The sequence below is a fragment of the Oculina patagonica genome, chromosome 6, assembly GCF_052425735.1.
Source record: "Oculina patagonica isolate OP01 chromosome 6, crgOcupat, whole genome shotgun sequence".
In the NCBI taxonomy this organism is placed as follows: Eukaryota; Metazoa; Cnidaria; class Anthozoa; order Scleractinia; family Oculinidae; genus Oculina; species Oculina patagonica.
The window spans coordinates 32,938,774-32,956,183 of NC_135763.1; the positions used below are offsets into that span (position 1 = coordinate 32,938,774).

A 17,410-nucleotide genomic window follows, 5' to 3' on the forward strand; every position below is an offset into this window, starting at 1 on the left:
GAGGTACCTCAAGCTCTGCAATCTTGTTGACAAAGTCTTCACTGTTGACGATGTGATAACCGTTGAGGCCAACAAGAGGTTTCATAATCTTAGCAAGGAACTTGGCAGTGTCGTACATCACGCTACCAATGCTGGAGACTATTGGTCGAAAGAGCCCGAAAACGAGAAGAAAATCTACGCTTCAGCGCCATACATCAAAGGAATTTCTGAACGCCTTCAAAGAGCGTTTAAGTCACACGAGGTCACACTTATTCATAAACCCGTAAATTCCCTGAGGTCGCAATTGGTACATGTCAAAGACAAAACGTCCAATCTAAAGAAATGCGGAACTGTGTACCAGGTTCAATGTGAACAGTGCAACAAGGAGTACGTTGGCGAAACGTCCCGTTTACTGGAAACCAGAATGAAAGAACATCAGTCGAGGAACTCGTCAGCCATTCATGAACATTGTCGACTGGAGGGCCACTCGGTAGACACAAGCAAGGCAAAAGTGTTAGCCACCGAAATCAACACCTTTAAACGCCGGGTAAAAGAGGCCATTGAGATAAAACTCAGAAAAACCTTTGTTAAATAGAGACAATGGTTTTGAATTAGCTCCAATTTATGACAGAATTTTAACTCCCCCGAGGCAGTGAAATGTCTTCTTAACATTCATCTTAAAAAAACACCACCTCAGTGACTGATGAAGTCTGGATGATATCAGACGAAATATTTCACGCTTTTAAATTTTATTTGCGCTCCGAGTTTGAAAACATTTTAAACCCTTTTAACTATGTATCCGGAGCAGGAAACCAATATTTTCAATTGTAGCTTATTTAATAATCTGAAATTTTCTTAGGAATGATTATCCTTATTCACGAAACAACAAATTTAATTTCATTTTGGTGGCCAAAGACTCGAATTTTGATTGAGTTCCCCCAAAAATACGCGCAGTAAATGTTTAAGAGCTTGCGCATCAAAGTATAATAAGTTTGAAGACGGCTAGCCTTAATTATTCAGTAAAAAGTCATATTTTTCTTCAATCATTTGGATCTACATGTACCCGGTACATGGTTTTCCCAGGCAGTAACACGCTTCAATGACACTGTTCTTAACTCGGGTAGAAGGGCTGTGAATTCTGCATGTTAAGGCAGGCTATGTTCATCCCTTCTAGCGGGGTAACTCGGGTAGCTGGGGCACCCTCCATGTAGGAGGACACAATATTGACAATATTGACAGATCACAATATTTTGCGGAAACCAAGTTTAATAATTGTTTTCTGATTTGATCAGTAAATTAGTTTCGCTCATGGGAACCGCTTGCTTTTTGACAGACTAAAACCTAACTGCACCTTCGATAATACAAGCTGTTTTTATGAAATGTAAAATTCTGTTTGTTTATATAGACTGTTCACAGCCCTCTATTTTTGTGTTTTTGATTATAAGTATAAATTCACTGCTCACTACATGTAGTTCATTGTTCATTGTCTGGGGCTTTAATGTGCCCAAAAGAGTGAACTTTCATCACTCATATGCTCTCTTTGCATTGGTTTGCTTAACTAATAACTTTGAAAAAAAATCATTTTAAGAGGGTAGCAAAGAGTTTATGTGTGACACATGATAAGGGGAAAAATAGACCATGATGCTTGAAAATAGCGAGAAAAAATACTGTGACACAATTGAAAATGGAGAGAAAACCCTCCCCACAGAAGGCTGTTTGGGTTACAGTGTAAATTCCCCCCCCCCCCCCACCCCCTCCCACTCTTCTGGAAATTCCAGATAATTTCCAAATGTTCCTTCAAATAATAATTTGGCTTTTGAGCCCCCCTTCCTCCCTGAGAATTTTCAATGACTATGGATATTTTCTGGAACTGTACAATCCAAGATCTCAGGCTAGGGAAGCCCCATATGGTGGGAGCATTTGAGGACTTTGGTAGGCAGACAGCTTCCTCTTAGACTGGGGAATTTGTTAATAATTTCTCTGAAATTAATCCCAATACTTGTGGACAAGATTGTAGCCCGTGAACAGGCTCCTTGGTTGTGTGAAAATAAAACTGGTTAGCAAAAATAACTCACCATATTTCTCTTAATGTCATAGTCTTTCAGTGAGGCAAAAAAATCTCAGAAAAAAAGAAAAACAGTCACAGGCAATGATAAGAATATAATTTCCTTGTATAATTTTAATTTTTGTCTTGCTAAGATGACAATTTGTCTAGCAGTGATCAATACTGTGCAAATATGTTGTAAGTTAAAGAATTTTTTCAGACTGTGGTTTATTAGACACAATCCATTACCAGATATAGAAAACATGCCAAATAAGGTTATCATTACCATGTACAGTCTTTTGCATTTTGGCCATGTTTTCAAAATTGACATAATTATTTTTAGTTGTTTTGTGTATTTTGTCAAGTCCTGCAGGCTTGCCATAAAATAAACAAAAGACCTGAAAAACTTGATATGTTAATTGTTTAATTTCTTTTTATTCAGCCTTGGCAAAAGATGAATCACAACAGGCACAAAGTATCCAGCTCAGCCATAATAAAGATGCTGGGGTTTCTGCTGACAAATCACTGACGGAAATAAACTGAAGACACCTCAGTCATGTCAAAGATCCCAGGAGTTCTAATGACCAACCACAGTGAACCACTGCTACTGGGAGTGTGGGGTCTTTGGCCAATGCTACAATATCTTTTATAGCCAGGCATGTTAGTTGTCCTAAACAATTCAACAAATATCTATCGTCAAAGTTTTGAAAGTCACTAAAGGAGCATCACTCTTAAAACAGTTAGACAACCCCTGTTTCTCCCCTGGTTACATCAGTAAACATTGACTCCTTTTTTCACTGGTTAATGATAGAACCGAATCCCAGCAGATAAAATTTCATTCTCTTAGTGTATGCTTTAATAAATTAAGACAATTTCAATAGAATTCCATTAAAGGAAAGACCAGTCATCTTTGTTACATACAGTTGAACCCCAGTAACTCAAACTCTGAAGGGAAACGAAAAACAGTTCGAGTTAGCGGGGCTTTTCGAATTAACCGAGTAAAAATGACTGAAATGTGGGTCCAAGGGAAATAGAAGCTAGTTTGAGTTAGCGGGGTTGTTTGAGTTATCTGAGTTCGAGTTACCGGGGTTCTACTGTAGTTTCCACTATTGGGTTTTCAAAATGTGGTCATTTTTAGGAAGCCCACTGTCAAGATGTGGTCATCTTTAGTCAGTCAGTGAAAACTACAGTAGAACCCCGGTAACTCGAACTTGGATAACTCGAACAACCCCGCTAACTCGAACTAGCTTCTATTTCCCTTGGACCCACTTTTCAGTCATTTTTACTTGGTTAATTCGAAAACCCCGCTAACTGGAACTGTTTTTCGCTTCCCTTCAGAGTTCGAGTTACCGGGGTTCAACTGTATATAACAATGTAAATACCAATCATGATTGACAATAAATAAGCAAGCAATTATTTTATTATTTTATTGAAACCCTTTTTATTATAGACATAACCTTCACATAGAAAAAAAAACAGTTGAGGATTTACTGATGAAACCATGTTTTTTAGCCCAAAGGTGACAACGAAGAATAAGAATAAACAATAATTTATTATTTTTTTCTTGAAATGATCAAATCCTTCAGTTGAAATAATGAAAACGAATTATTGAACAATTTGAATGTTATTGTTGGTATTCAGCTTTCCACTTTCTTCATGAGTATCATAAATGACTGTAATGGAAACTTTATGAAATCCCTTACTCCACTTTCAAGCCGTGGTTACTTTATAGAGGTGAAATATAAATGAGCTGACTGCTGGGCCTTTGTCCAGCAGTTTTTTGTTGTCCTGTTTGAATTTAGGCAGAGGCAGCTGGCATTATCAGGAACAGATCTTTTTGCGTTCGACGAAGGTGAACGCATTCCTAATTTCAAGTGGTGTCCTGTACACATACTGGGTGTCCTGCGTATACCAGGGGGAATTTTGGAGCTAGCATAAATGCCTCGCTTTCAAGTTATCGACGCCCATTTAATGGGCATACACACTTGGACTTACCGCATATGACATCACACTTATCAATGCTTATAACTTGCCCACAAGTCAGTCCGATAAGACCCAAAGAAACAAGGGAGAGTAGGGCGGTGGGGATGGCTGGGTGGTGGGGAGAGACACCCAACGATCAATTTTCTGTCTAAATAGTGAAAATGGCAGTAAACAGACAACCATCGAAGCTCCTGTTGATGGCCACCCATGAGCCGAAAAAAGGATTCATAACTATAACTGCCTGCTTACAGAAATGATTTTCAAAAACTAAGATTTCAAAAACCCGTATGGTTATACCATTGCAGCCATAACTAGAGATGCATGACCACCTATTATAGGGTTCGCTTGGAGAGCTTCCACTGTAGTATACTATATATAGGTTTCCTCCGCAAGTGGGATATGTGCCAGAACATAAGGGAGTTATGTTTTCATGGTAGGGAGATGATGATTTCAAGCCTATAGGCGGATCCTTGTTGATGGTCGAAGTCCGATCTATACGTGAAAAATCATTGAAAATTTTATAGTAAGCTCGGGGAATAGCCTGCGAATACAGCCGCCACTCATCGTTCCCGCTACTTTGCTTTTCGCATGTGAAAACACGAAACATTGAAACAAACTGTTCTTCCAAATAGAGCAAATTAAACATTTGCCTCGGTAGCAAAAATTTGGTTAATTCACATATTTGCTCCCTGGCAAATGTGAGCGTAATTGAGGCAAAATTATTTCTTTGACACATGCGCACATCTATAACAAATGTACACGTTTGCTTGTATGGCAAATCCGAGAAAATTGACCGTAAAGTTAATTATTTGTATCTCGCGCAAATGTGATGTAAACTTAGTACAAACAATTTATTTTGCACAGTGTTTACTTGAATTTGCATTAAGTAGTAAACGTGTAATTTATACACAGAAGGCAAATGTTTAACAAATGAATATGAAAGTTAAAAATTTGCCTTGCGAGCAAAAGTGAGGTAAATAAGGAGCAAATGTTATCTTTGCGTCACATTTGCACAACAATTCGTCAGATACAAACATTTGTGTTTACATGGACTTTACAACTTGAGCAAATTTAGTGCAAAGATAGATGCCCAAATTTGCATCATATTTGCTCAACTTTCAAACTTGAGTAAATCCATTTTTTCGTCCAGTGTGAGTGACACTGTACTCCCGTGTTGACTGCGCGTTTATTGTACGTTAACGCACAGGTCGTGGGTGACAAAAACAAATCAGCCTGCTGACTCGCAGGCTAGTACAGTATAGATCAGTATACAGGTGAAACGTAGTTTGGAAAACATGAAACACATGCATAAACGGCATCATTCCGTGATGTGCGAACAACGCATCGCGGCATAACGTGGACATTTTAAGGCCTATAAGAGCTGTACTAAAAACCGTGAGTACCAAATTTACCACTATACTTTTTCTAAGATTTTAGAGAGAACATTAAATTTATAGCTATAAATATTGAAAAAAACGCTAAACAGTACGGGTTGTACATACAGGCCAGTGCAAGGCGCATTTGTTGGAATGATTCAGTTTAACAAATTTACGGCACAGTTCATGTCGTATAACTGAGATTAGCACAACGATGAACTGAAGGGGAAGCAAAGGAACTATTAAAATCGCTTTGCACTTTTTTTTATAAACAGAGGTACAGTGCCGCACGAAGCTGTTTGCGCGCTCCGTGGTAGATTTTTTGTGTTACATACCATTTCTGATATGATTTTAGCAACAAGTTTAATCTAAGGTCATCTAAGCATGCATCCGGAGCCGTCTAGAGCCCTCGTTTTACGATAAAGAACGAACGCGTTTCTGGTGTATTAACTTAGCCATAAGTTAGCAAGTGAAAGGTCTGTGGCCTTCCTTGTGTCTTTGTAGCTGCGTTTTGAATATATTAATTTTCTATCAACTCACACTTGATTGGTTTGTTGATTTTCATCAGAATAATTGTAGCCAATCAGGCAATTTGTAGCACGGGGAATCCCCTGACCGATTACATCATCATAACACGAAGAGGTATGCATAGACATTAAAAGTTGTTATTTGTTCTGCCATTCCGTGGACTTTTTGATCAACTGAGCCAATTGTCGTCAAATAAGTTATGACTATTAAACGATATTTTTTTTAGTTTTGTGAACAAATTTGCTCTACCGTGAAGAACGCGGCGAAATCAAAGGCCATCGTTAAGCTCATCTTCCAGTCAAAATAACCGTCGTTGCCATGCATGAAATTAATGAAAAGTCACGCTAACTTTTTTCAAGCGTCACGTTATATTTTGCAAATGAAAAACAGCTTCATGGATACGAACAAATAAAAACTAAATATGTAAATCTTATCAGACAGTCCCTGAATTTAGGAAAGAAACCAAAAACTTTGCTATCCTGGTACATTTAGCTCGCTGACCCAGTTCACAGGCTGTTTGTATGCAAGAATTCAATTCATATCCTACAAATTATCCCAACGGGAATGAATGATGCCGGTTGATGAAGACAAATAAAAGGTTTCTTCCGAAAACCTCCAAGAGATTAGTTTCAGCTTGAATACTCCGTGACTTATGCGATCATTGTACATTGTACTAGCTACGTCTGTACGTCCATGTGATACGCAATACTGGTTCCAGCGTAAATCATTCGGGTTAATACTGCTGATCTCTCAGTTAACAATTTACGGAGGACGTAGAAACTGATTGAATCAAAGCAGTCAAAGTGATATCCTGAGTATGTAGTGTGTAGCGATGACAACAATGCTTATTCCAGTGAAGGAAGCAGGTAAAATATGGGAGATGTGGATGCTCGAACTTCGCATAACACTACGGCTGCCCTCGCTATTACAGCTGTATTGTTTTTCTTTTTTCGCACCTGCCTTTGTTTCTTGTTTTTTTTATTTTTTGCGTCTTCTATTGGCTTAGTTGAAGATGCATATTTTCTATAACACTTTGCGATAGAACTCAAATGATTGGTAAATGCACTTTCAACGTAACTATTTGAGGGTTCTTCGGAAGGGGTCAAGGGTGGGTAATAAAGCCAATTTTCCAGGTCCAATTTTGCCCAACTCTTATTTCCTAGCCTATTGTTTTCCCAAATCTTTTGAAATTCGAGTCCCAGTTCCATTTTTTTGGTTTGTGATTCCAAGTCCAAGTGACCCAAAATTTGCCCAAATTCCAGTTCCCATTTCACCCATTTAGGCCCCTCTTATTTACAATGCCTCACACCTGAAAACAAGACATTGAAAACAAAGACCACCTTACAGTCAAAGGCGGTTGGCGCGCATGAAATTACTAGAGCTGTCAGATAACGCACTTTTGTACTCTTGCACTCTTGTTGGTCATAGCACCGTGTGGTAAGATGATGATGATGATCACGCTAAGCTTATAAGATAGATATAAACATCAACATCAATAAGGTTTTCTTTTTATTCTTGGCTTCTTTGAAACCATGTGAACTTTTATTTTACCAATGAAAACCTCTTTACATGGATAGGTGCTTTGTAAAGCCCAATAAAGCGAAAAAAAAAAACTGAACTGCGAAAGCGTTGCGAAGGATCTATCGAACCCGGAACTATAAACCATGAATAGCTTGTCACAGCTCTGTAGCCTCGAAAAGTAAAAAAAATATCCTCTCAGTTCATTAGATTCGCCGTCACTGTTCACACCTTCACAGGTTGTCTGCTCGCAAAGTAGTGATTGTTTCTTGTTTTTTGTGAGCCCTGTGGCGAAGTCACGCATGCATGATGACAACTGGATAAAGTTTTTGTGTTCATGGGTTAAGACAAATTAAAAGTGGTAATGTCTGTTTTGAGCCCTATTTCGAGGTCACGCATGCATGATGGCAACTGGATAAAGCTTTTGTGTTCATGGGACAAAAAGTGGTTTGTTTTGAGCCCTGTGGCGAGGTCACGCATGCATGATGACAACTGCCATAGAATATGAGTTATTCCGGTATTCTTAAGACCAAAGAAAGCGGAAATGTTTTTTGTTAATCTTTGTTGTGAGGAACAGGATGACAACTGGACATCTGACTGCTTACAAAGGGAGGCAAAGAGGCTTCTTGCGGCCATAAATCAGTCTATGGGCGCGAGAGAGGTAGCGCTATGGCGCAACAGTGGTCATGCCGAAGTTGCAAAAAGTTACTAGTCAATTGTACAATTGAACGGAGAATATAGCAAAGTAACTTGTAACGTGGACCCGGACCTCCTTTAAGCAAAATTGTAAGTTCCCAATTTTACAAAGTCATTGTTTCGAATATTCGGGGACAAATGTACAATATATTTGAATGATGGACAGCAAAACCGCGATCAGACCACAAAGAGTGAATAAGAACGCGAAAGGTTTCGCCCGATCTTAAGGTTAAACTGTGATGGATTCGATGGATTCTTCTGCTTGAAAATAGATCACACTTCGTCTGCCCCCGCTATTACAACTGTAATGTTTTTCTTTTTTTCTTATCTGCCTTCGTTTTTTGTGTTGTATTTCTTGCGCTTTCTATTCACTAAGTTGAAGAGTCATTTTTTCGTATTTGGTGATGGTACTCAGATAATTGGTATTTGTTCTTTCAACGTATTAATTTGAGGGTTCTGAAGAGAGAAGGAGGGAGGGTGGGTAATAAATCCAATTTTCCAGCTCAAATTTTTGCCCACATCCTATTGCCTAGCCTATTGTTTCCCCAACGGCTTTTCAAATTCCAGTCCCTGCCAGTTTAATTTCATATTTATGGTTTGTGATTCCAAGTCCCAATGACCCAAATGCCATTTTCCAAGTGAAAATTTGCCCCATTCAAGCCCCTCTTATTTACAATGCCTCAGTCTAGTTTTGTATCACTTTGCTGAACTAAGTCATCTGACACAGCATACGTGTAGTTTCAAATTCTTTTACATGTCGAAAGTGAAATGTTTACCACTCACTCGCTGCTGCGCCAGTCCTGACCACTCGTTCCCTCGATCTCTCGCGCGCACCAGCACGGTCGCTTTCTTTTGATACTAGTGAATGTAGTTTCATCTGCCGTTTTTGTCTGGGAATGAATACCATGAATACCACATGATTGAGTCATACTGTACAGTTCGGGTTGACTCAACTGAAATGCGTAGGCGGTATACGTTCACCTAAAAGCCGGCGCAGGTCGTGCATAACTCGCAGGCTACAGTTGGGCTTCAGTAAGCAGTTTGACAAAACACAAATACGGCATCATTCCGTGATGTGCAAACAACGCATCGTGGCATAGCGAGGACATTCTAAGGCCTGTAAAAGCTGTAAAAAAACTGTGAGTACCAAATTTACTACTACATTATTTCCAAGATTTAAACGAAGCAAATCCTTTGCATATTGAAAAATAGCTGAACAGTATGGGTAGTACGTACAAGCCAATGCAAAGCGTATTTGTAAGGAATTCTATAATATACGCATAGTTTATACCGTATAACCATAACTGACGGATAGGAACTAGCACAGAGATGAACTGGACGGAAAGCAAACGGACCAATTTGCCTGGCAGTTTGTTATAAACAGCGGTACAGCGCCGTACGAAGCAATTTGTGGTAGATGTTTTGTAGCACTTTTCATTTCTGATATACTTTCTAAGCATCGGGGCCGTCTAGATCCCTCGTCTGACGACAAAAAACGAACGCGTTTCTGTGCATGTGATCCGCAGTCTTGATCTGCATGATAGATAAGAGATGTGTGGAAGTAAGTAACTTCCACAAGACCCGAAACAGGTCGCGGCAAAATAGCAAAATACATGAAAGGCATCATTCGTGTGCGAACAAAGCATCGCATCGTGCGCGCTTCCTTTAGGAAAACCGTGAGTACCGAATTTACTTCTATGTCGTTTTTTTAAGATTTAGTTGAAATATGCATATCTTTGAACGCTGAAAGTATGCATAGTACATACAGGGAAACAACAATGCAAGGCACAGTTGAAGGAAATTTTGAGGTTAACAAATTTACGGCATAGTTTATACCGTATTATGAATGACGGACGTCTACATAAGTGCACAGATGAACTGGACGGGAAGCAAATGGACTAAATCGCTTCAAGTTGCACTTGTTTATAGACAACTTCAGTAAATGGCCTGAGTTAACAAGACACATATAACTCCAGAAAGACGTTCATTTTCTATCGCACAACGAGCGTTCTACAGACTGCTCTAAGGCATACTTAGATTAAATATGTTCAAAAGCACATCAAAATTAAAAAAAGTGAAAGGTATTTTAAAACACAGAAAATTTACCACAGATTGGCAAAACAGCTTCTTCGCTGTGAAAGACCTATGACCTTGATCGACCGTTTCATAAATATCGTCATGTTCGAATCTTGAATTCAAGAAAACGTTCAACGTTAACAAATTTACGGCTCAGTTTATACCGTATAAATGACGGACGACTACATTAGCACATACATGAACTGGACGGAAGGCAAACTGACAAAATCACTTTGCACTTGTTTACAGACAGCGAAGAAGCTGTTTTGTCACTCTGTGGTAAATTTTCTGTGTTTATACCTTTCATTTTTGATATGCAAGTTTTGAACAGATTTAATCTATGCATGCATTAGAGCGGTCTATAGAACGCTCGTTGTGCTATAGAAAATGAACGCGTTTCTGGAGTTCTATGTGCTTTGTTAACTTGGCCATTTAAGTAACCAAGTGAAGGCCCAGACTGTTAAAGGCCTATGACCTTGATCGACCGTTTCATAATATCGTCAATGTTCGAATCCGGAATTAAACGTTCAACGGAATTTATTTTCAGCCGAGAACACGCACTTTTACACACTCGCACTATTGTTGTCATAGCATCGTGTGTTAAGATGATGATGATGATCACCCTAAGCTTATAAGATAGATATAAACACCAACATCAATGAGATTTTTGTTGATTCTTGGCTTCTTTTAAACCATGTAAACTTTTACTTTACAAATTTAAACCTCTTTAAATGGATAGGTGCTTTGTAAAGCCAAATAAAGCGAGGTAAAACCACATGCGTGAAGCCGCCTCCTATTTCCTCAAGTGAAAAGGAATAGTTTGCGTTTCTATTGATCACTGGCAGTTATAGTAAAAGGGAATATAAACAACCATGAATACTGAAATGACGAGTCATAGTATAGAATTCGAATCGACGTACGAAAGGATGCGTGGGCGTAATTTCCATAATTAGCTATAATTCATTCACCCAATATAGGGAAATCTTTTTTGTTTTCAACATTTTTCTGTCACCCATTAAACCAGAAATTTTGCAGTTATTGAACGCTTATATCTCCTTGAATATTGCACGCAAAGACCTGAAAATTTCCCCGTTTATTACATTTCACAAGCTTTTTAAATATCTGGAGTCAATTTGTATATAGTGTGATGCCTTCTGTGCACAAAGTCGTATGCTAATGAGGCAAAATGTAAACAATGACGTCAGAAAAATAACTGTCGTGCGTGATAAGACTGATAAACAATTGAGGCCGCTCGCAGGCTAGCATACACGTGAAGAGACGGGCGCACAGTCTGAGAAAATACATACGTATACGGCATCATTCCGTGATGTGCGAACAAAGCATCGCGGCATAGCGTGGACATTCTTAGGCCTGTAAGAGCTGTACGAAAATCCGTGAGTACCAGACTCGTTACCACTAAATTGTTTCGAAGATTTTAGAAGGAACAAATCTTTGTATATTGAAAAAATCGCTGAACAATACGGGTAGTACATTCAGGCAAATGCAAGGCACATTTGTAAGGAATTCTAAGGTTAACTAATATCATCATATCATCATGGGCTGTGGTTAACTATTTACACTCACAGTTTATACCGTATAACTGACAGATAAATACATTAGCGCAAAGATGAACTGCGGCGGAAAGGAAACGGACTAATTCGCCTGGCACTAGACAGCGATACAGCCCCGTACAAAGCTGTTTTGCGCAATCCGTGGTAGAAATTTTTGCATTACCTTTCATTTCTGAGATGATTTTAGCAACAGGTTTAATCTAAGCATGCATTGGAGCCGTCTAGATCCCTCGATTGACGATAAAAACGAACGCGTTTCTGGAGTTCAGTTAGTCTTGCTAACTTAGCCATAAGTTAGCAAGTGAAAGGTCTGTGGTCTTTCTTGTGTCTTTATAGCTGTGTTATGAATACATTTTCTATCAACTCACACTTGATTGGTTTGTTGATTGTCATTGGAATAATTTTAGCCAATCAGGCCATTTAAATGTTAATTGGTGACACGGGTAATCCCCGAGTGATTACATCATCATATCACGGAAGTTGTGCATAGACGCTTAATTTGAACTTGTTTATAGAACTCCAGAAACGCATTCATTTTCTATCGCACAACCGAGCGTTCTATAGACCCCTCTGATTCATGCTTAGATTAAATAGGTTCAAAAGCACATCCAAAATGATTGTATAAAGACAGAAAATTTACCACAGAGTGACAAAACAGTTTCTTCGCTGTGAAAGGCTATGACCTTGATCGACCGTTTCATAATATCGTCAGTGTTCGAATCCGGAATTCAAGTAGACGTTCTACTGAATTTATTTTTAGCCGATTTAACCGAGCTTTGGCTCAGTTGTTGAGCTGAACTAAACTTTCATAACTATTACAATATTAGTTCGTATCAAAGCATCAAATCATCAAGCCACTTACTCAGTGTTATTGGCTATTTAACAATATCTTTTTTCTTATGTTGTGAACAAGTTTGCTACCACCCAGTGGAAACAGTGAAAACAAAGGCCATCTTGCAGTCAAAAGCGGTTGTATTTGATTGGCACGAATGAAATTTCTAGAGCTGTCATATCACGCACTTTTGCACTATTGTTGTCATAGCACCGTGTGTTAAAGGGACTATGTCACGGATTTTACCAGATTTTTGAACCGCCAAAATTTATATTTGTGTCGCATGAAACCTTAAAATAATGGTCCATTGTTATTAAAAATGGCTATATTAGAGCACTCAATCTGTTAACTAGCATCTTTGGCTGCGGATGCCTCGGATGGAAACGGATTGTAATTTGAAAACGTTAGGTAAACGTTTTCAAATTGGTTCCGTGCGTCTTCAAAAAATCGATATTTTTAGCCGTAGCTTGATTTCTATCCGCAAATTAAGGTTATATCTTCCTTTAGATGTTCAAAGATAATGTTTTGTTATGGGTTTAGTTGCCTACCACTTATTTCAGAACAGTTTGTACCAAAAAACTATGAAATCCTCGTGACAAAGTCCCTTTAAGATGATGATGATCATCACGCTAAGCTTATAAGATAGATACAAACATCAACATCAATGAGGTTTTCTTTTGATTCTTGGCTTCTTTTAAACCATGTTAACTTTTATTTTATAAATGAAAACCTATTTCATGGATAGGTGCTTTGTAAAGCCAAATAAAGCGAGGTAAAACTGAACTGCGAAAGCGTTGCGAAGGACCTATCGAACCCGGAACTATAAACCATGAATAGCTTGTCACAGCTCTGTAACCTCGAAAAGTGAAAAAAAAATCCTCTCGTTTCATTAGGTTCGCCGTCAATGTTCACACCTTCATAGGTTGTCCGCTCGCAAGCTAGAGATTGTTTCTTGTTTCATTTTTGGGAGCCAAAAGAACAGGAATTAAAACTGCGCACTATCTCGCTGATGCCGGATAAACAGGGAGATCCCACTGGAAGCTTTCCAAGACGATATTATAAATGGTCTACAAGCCACTGCGTTGAAAAGGGCTAGAAAGCGTCAGCACGAGTCTCAGTGTGGCCAACTTCGTCAGGCTGTTAATCCGCTTAGCTACAGTGTTGCCCTATGTTTAGAAATGACTGCAGTAATGTCTCGAAATGTCGTGTCAGTCGTTTATCGAGTTTGTGTTTCTATTGATCAATGACAGTTATAGTATGATATTAAAAGAGTGAGTTGTGAACTAAGACATCGAGCGGGAGAAAATTTAAACGTGTTGACAAAGGAAAGGGCAACATAGGTAACATATACCGGAAACTCATATTAACAGCTTATTTCTTTTTGTTGTGAGCTGCATTTGGAATAATTATTCTGTCGTCGAGCTAATCGGCTGCGTCGTCCACGCCACGCCTCTTTTTCTGTCATGTTATAGAATATTTTATTCGTCATGTTATGAACAGCAAGCCAGCTGGTCAGAATAGAAAAAGAGGCGTGAGGTGGACGGCGCAGCCGATTAGCACGTGAGAATTTGAATCTGTTTGCTTAGAAAATTCTAGCAAGTGCTGTGGGTCAGCAGAGGTCATACGTGAACGGTAAATACAACAAATTCATAAGGTTATATACAGTACATCGCTACGTGAACAAAAATCTCATAAAGAGGACGCCTTTCAAACGAAATTTATTATCCAACTGATTTACAAAGTATATGTGGATGCTAAACAACAAGAAAGAGTGAATTTGCAATTTGCCCACAACTTTAATGCAAATCATTGAACGCGACACATAACACTAACTGTCAGTGGCATCTACAGTTTTAACACAGGTACGTAATTGTGTTTTAATAGTTATGATCATGCATTATTGTGTCTTTATATTTGCCATAACATTTACTTTCACAATTTTCTTAAACTTGTATCAAATAACGGTTACCACAGTGACCCTTTGCATGGCACAGGATATGTCAACAGTCTCGGCACAGAATATGCTCGACAGTCGACAAGCGAAAAAAAAACTATCACACGTGACTGAAAAGGATTCGCAGGAGGTCTTGTTGCACATATTAGAGCGTAATCAACTAAAGTATCAAATAAACCACTTATAATCAGACTAGACTTTGGAGCGGATCCGTTGGGTACTTTTGAATATCTATATAGTTCGGAAATAGTTGTACGGCGCCTTTATACGCGGGCGGAAACATTGGACTTCAAACAAAATTGTAAGTAGACGTTATTACAACGTTTTTGTTTCGAAGAAATGGAAAAAAGTGCGAAATATTGAATACTGAGCAACAAAATCGCGATCAGGCCACAAAGAGTAAATAAGAGCGCGTAAAGATTCGCCTGATGCATGGCGAGTCAAACAGCAAACAACTGGGATAGCAATAGATGACACTACGGCTGCCCCGCTTTTACAACTGTCATCAGTGTTTTTATTTTTTCTAACCTACCTTTGTATCTTATGTTGAAATTTTAGCGCTTTCTATTTTCTAAATTGGAGAGGCATTTGATTTCTATTTGGCCTTGATTTTGCGATGGAACTTACCGGAAGAGTCAAGCTCCAAAATCTTGAATTAAGGATTTAAAAACGTCGTTAACTCTACCTCTGTCATATTTACTCTACTTAAATAACTCTTCTTGCTAGCTGAACTCGATAAGAAGCCGATGGACTTCCGAGGACGTAGAATATCGTTACATTTCACCACTCAGAGGCGCCGTGCCGTGAAACCAATTCTCTCTGACAAAGCTCAGCTGATTAGCGCGACTGCATTGCTAATTATTGCGGACAGCTTGCAGTTTAAGAAGCCTAAAATCTTAAAGCGTGCGCCTAAATCAAGCGGCAGGCCCCGCAGTATAGGTTCATTTCCGTGTAAAGTATGTAAATCAAAAAAATACGTATACAGCATCTTTCTGGGCGAACATGGCATCGCATAGCGTGGACATCTCAAGCAAAATTGTAAGTACCAAATTTACAATTAAGGATATTGTTTATAAGATTTAGCAGAAACAAGATCATGCATATTTAAACGCTGAACAGCAAACTACGAAGAACTTAAAAAGAAATTGACCAGTGCTAGGCGCAGTGTAGTGAACTATTCTGGTAGCTTTGAGCATCAATAACTAAAAGTGGCTATAAGCCACTAAACTCGGAAAAGTTATTTTGAAACAAGAATCGAAAACAACAAATTGACAAATAAAGGTTTGCTAATACAAAGGATGTTATACTTTCCAAACTTCTGTTTACTTCACTTTGATTGTCATCAAATACTGATCGAGAGCAGACCGAAAGGCCAAGAGATACAGTTCCCATCTGTTGCAAATTAATTTCTTTCTTTTTCTTTTTTCTTTTTGTTATTTGAAGGTAACGAAAAATAATAATAATAATAATAATAATAATAATAATAATAATAATAATAATAATTATAATAATATCATTGGCTATAAGTCGAGCGATTTTTTTTCACCAAATCGTACTGAAATAAATTCATCTTTAGCTGAGTGTTTTAGTTAGGTTAGTTTTTCTAACTGGTTCTCAAAAACCAAAGATTTACGGTCTCGGTTTATAGCTGAATAAATATCATAATATTATTTCAAGAAAACTGACATTAATACAATATTTCGGTTGGTGACTAAGCATGTTAATTTTATGTAATTTAACAAGAAATGTAGGTATCAGAGAAAAGGTCTCATTCTCTAGAGGCCTTAAAACACTTGCACGCATTGCGTGCATATGTCTAACAGGAAACGAGTGAAGGAGTGATGGAGTGAAGGAGTGAAGGAGTGAATTCACTTCGCTCACTACAACTCTTTTCCGAGTTAAAAATTAAGGGCACAGTTTATAAATGTTATTTGTAGAGATAACTCATAACGGCTTAGTATAAGTGTTAGTGTTGGTGTTCTTAGAGACGAAAACAGTGAAAGTAACTAATTCGCCCAATCGCACTTGTTTATAAACAGCCGTACAGCGCCGTACGAGGTTGTTTTGGGAGCTCTGTGGTGTTACCTTTTATTTCTGATTTGTTTTTCGCAACAGATGGTCTAGAGCCTTCTTTTTGCGACCGAAAATGAACCCGTTTCTGGTGTTCTATCTGTCTTGCTAACTTAGCCATAAATTAGCAAGTGAAAGGTCTGTGACCTTCCTTGTGTTTTTGTTATTGTGTTTTAAAGACATATTCTATGTTATTCTATAAATTCACCTAATTAGGGGAATCCCCTAATTGATTACACCATCACTCGAAGGGTCGCGGGGGTGCGGGGTTGCATAGAAAGCTGTGTATTGTTTTTTTTTCTGTCTGTGGACTCCTGATCAACTGAGCCAGTTGTCTTTAATTGCGTTATGACTATCTATCGATATTTTTTTCGCTAAATCGGAGAGGCAGTGTTTTTTTCTACGTGGCCCTAAACTTTAGAGAATTGGTATATAGGTATTCCACGTATTTATTTACAATGCCTTAGTCTAGTTATGCACGTCGCTGAACTAACATTGTCGATAATGAAATATTTACCATTTGCTCGCTAGGTAGCCTGTGTCCATCCGCTTATTATCGAGCTTATTACTCTCTCGCTCATAGCGCTCTCCTTGTATCAACGCAGTAAAGTGTTCAGCACGGTGGGAGGAATGAATGATTCAGCCGCTGAGAATGAATACCGTGAATGCCGAGATGATGACGAATTCAGTACAGTCAACTCTCGCCTTGCGGACACCTCGGTATTACGAACACCCGCTATTACGGACAAGAATTGAAGTCCCGGGGAATAAGAATTATTGAAA

The 17,410-nt window shown here is 38.5% G+C and overlaps 1 long non-coding RNA gene across 1 annotated transcript in view; it reads right to left on the reverse strand.

The window, feature by feature from the left end:
* LOC144656658 (uncharacterized) overlaps positions 1-17,410 on the reverse strand; it is a 523,850-nt gene that overhangs the window by 270,587 nt on the left and 235,853 nt on the right. The window lies entirely within an intron of this gene.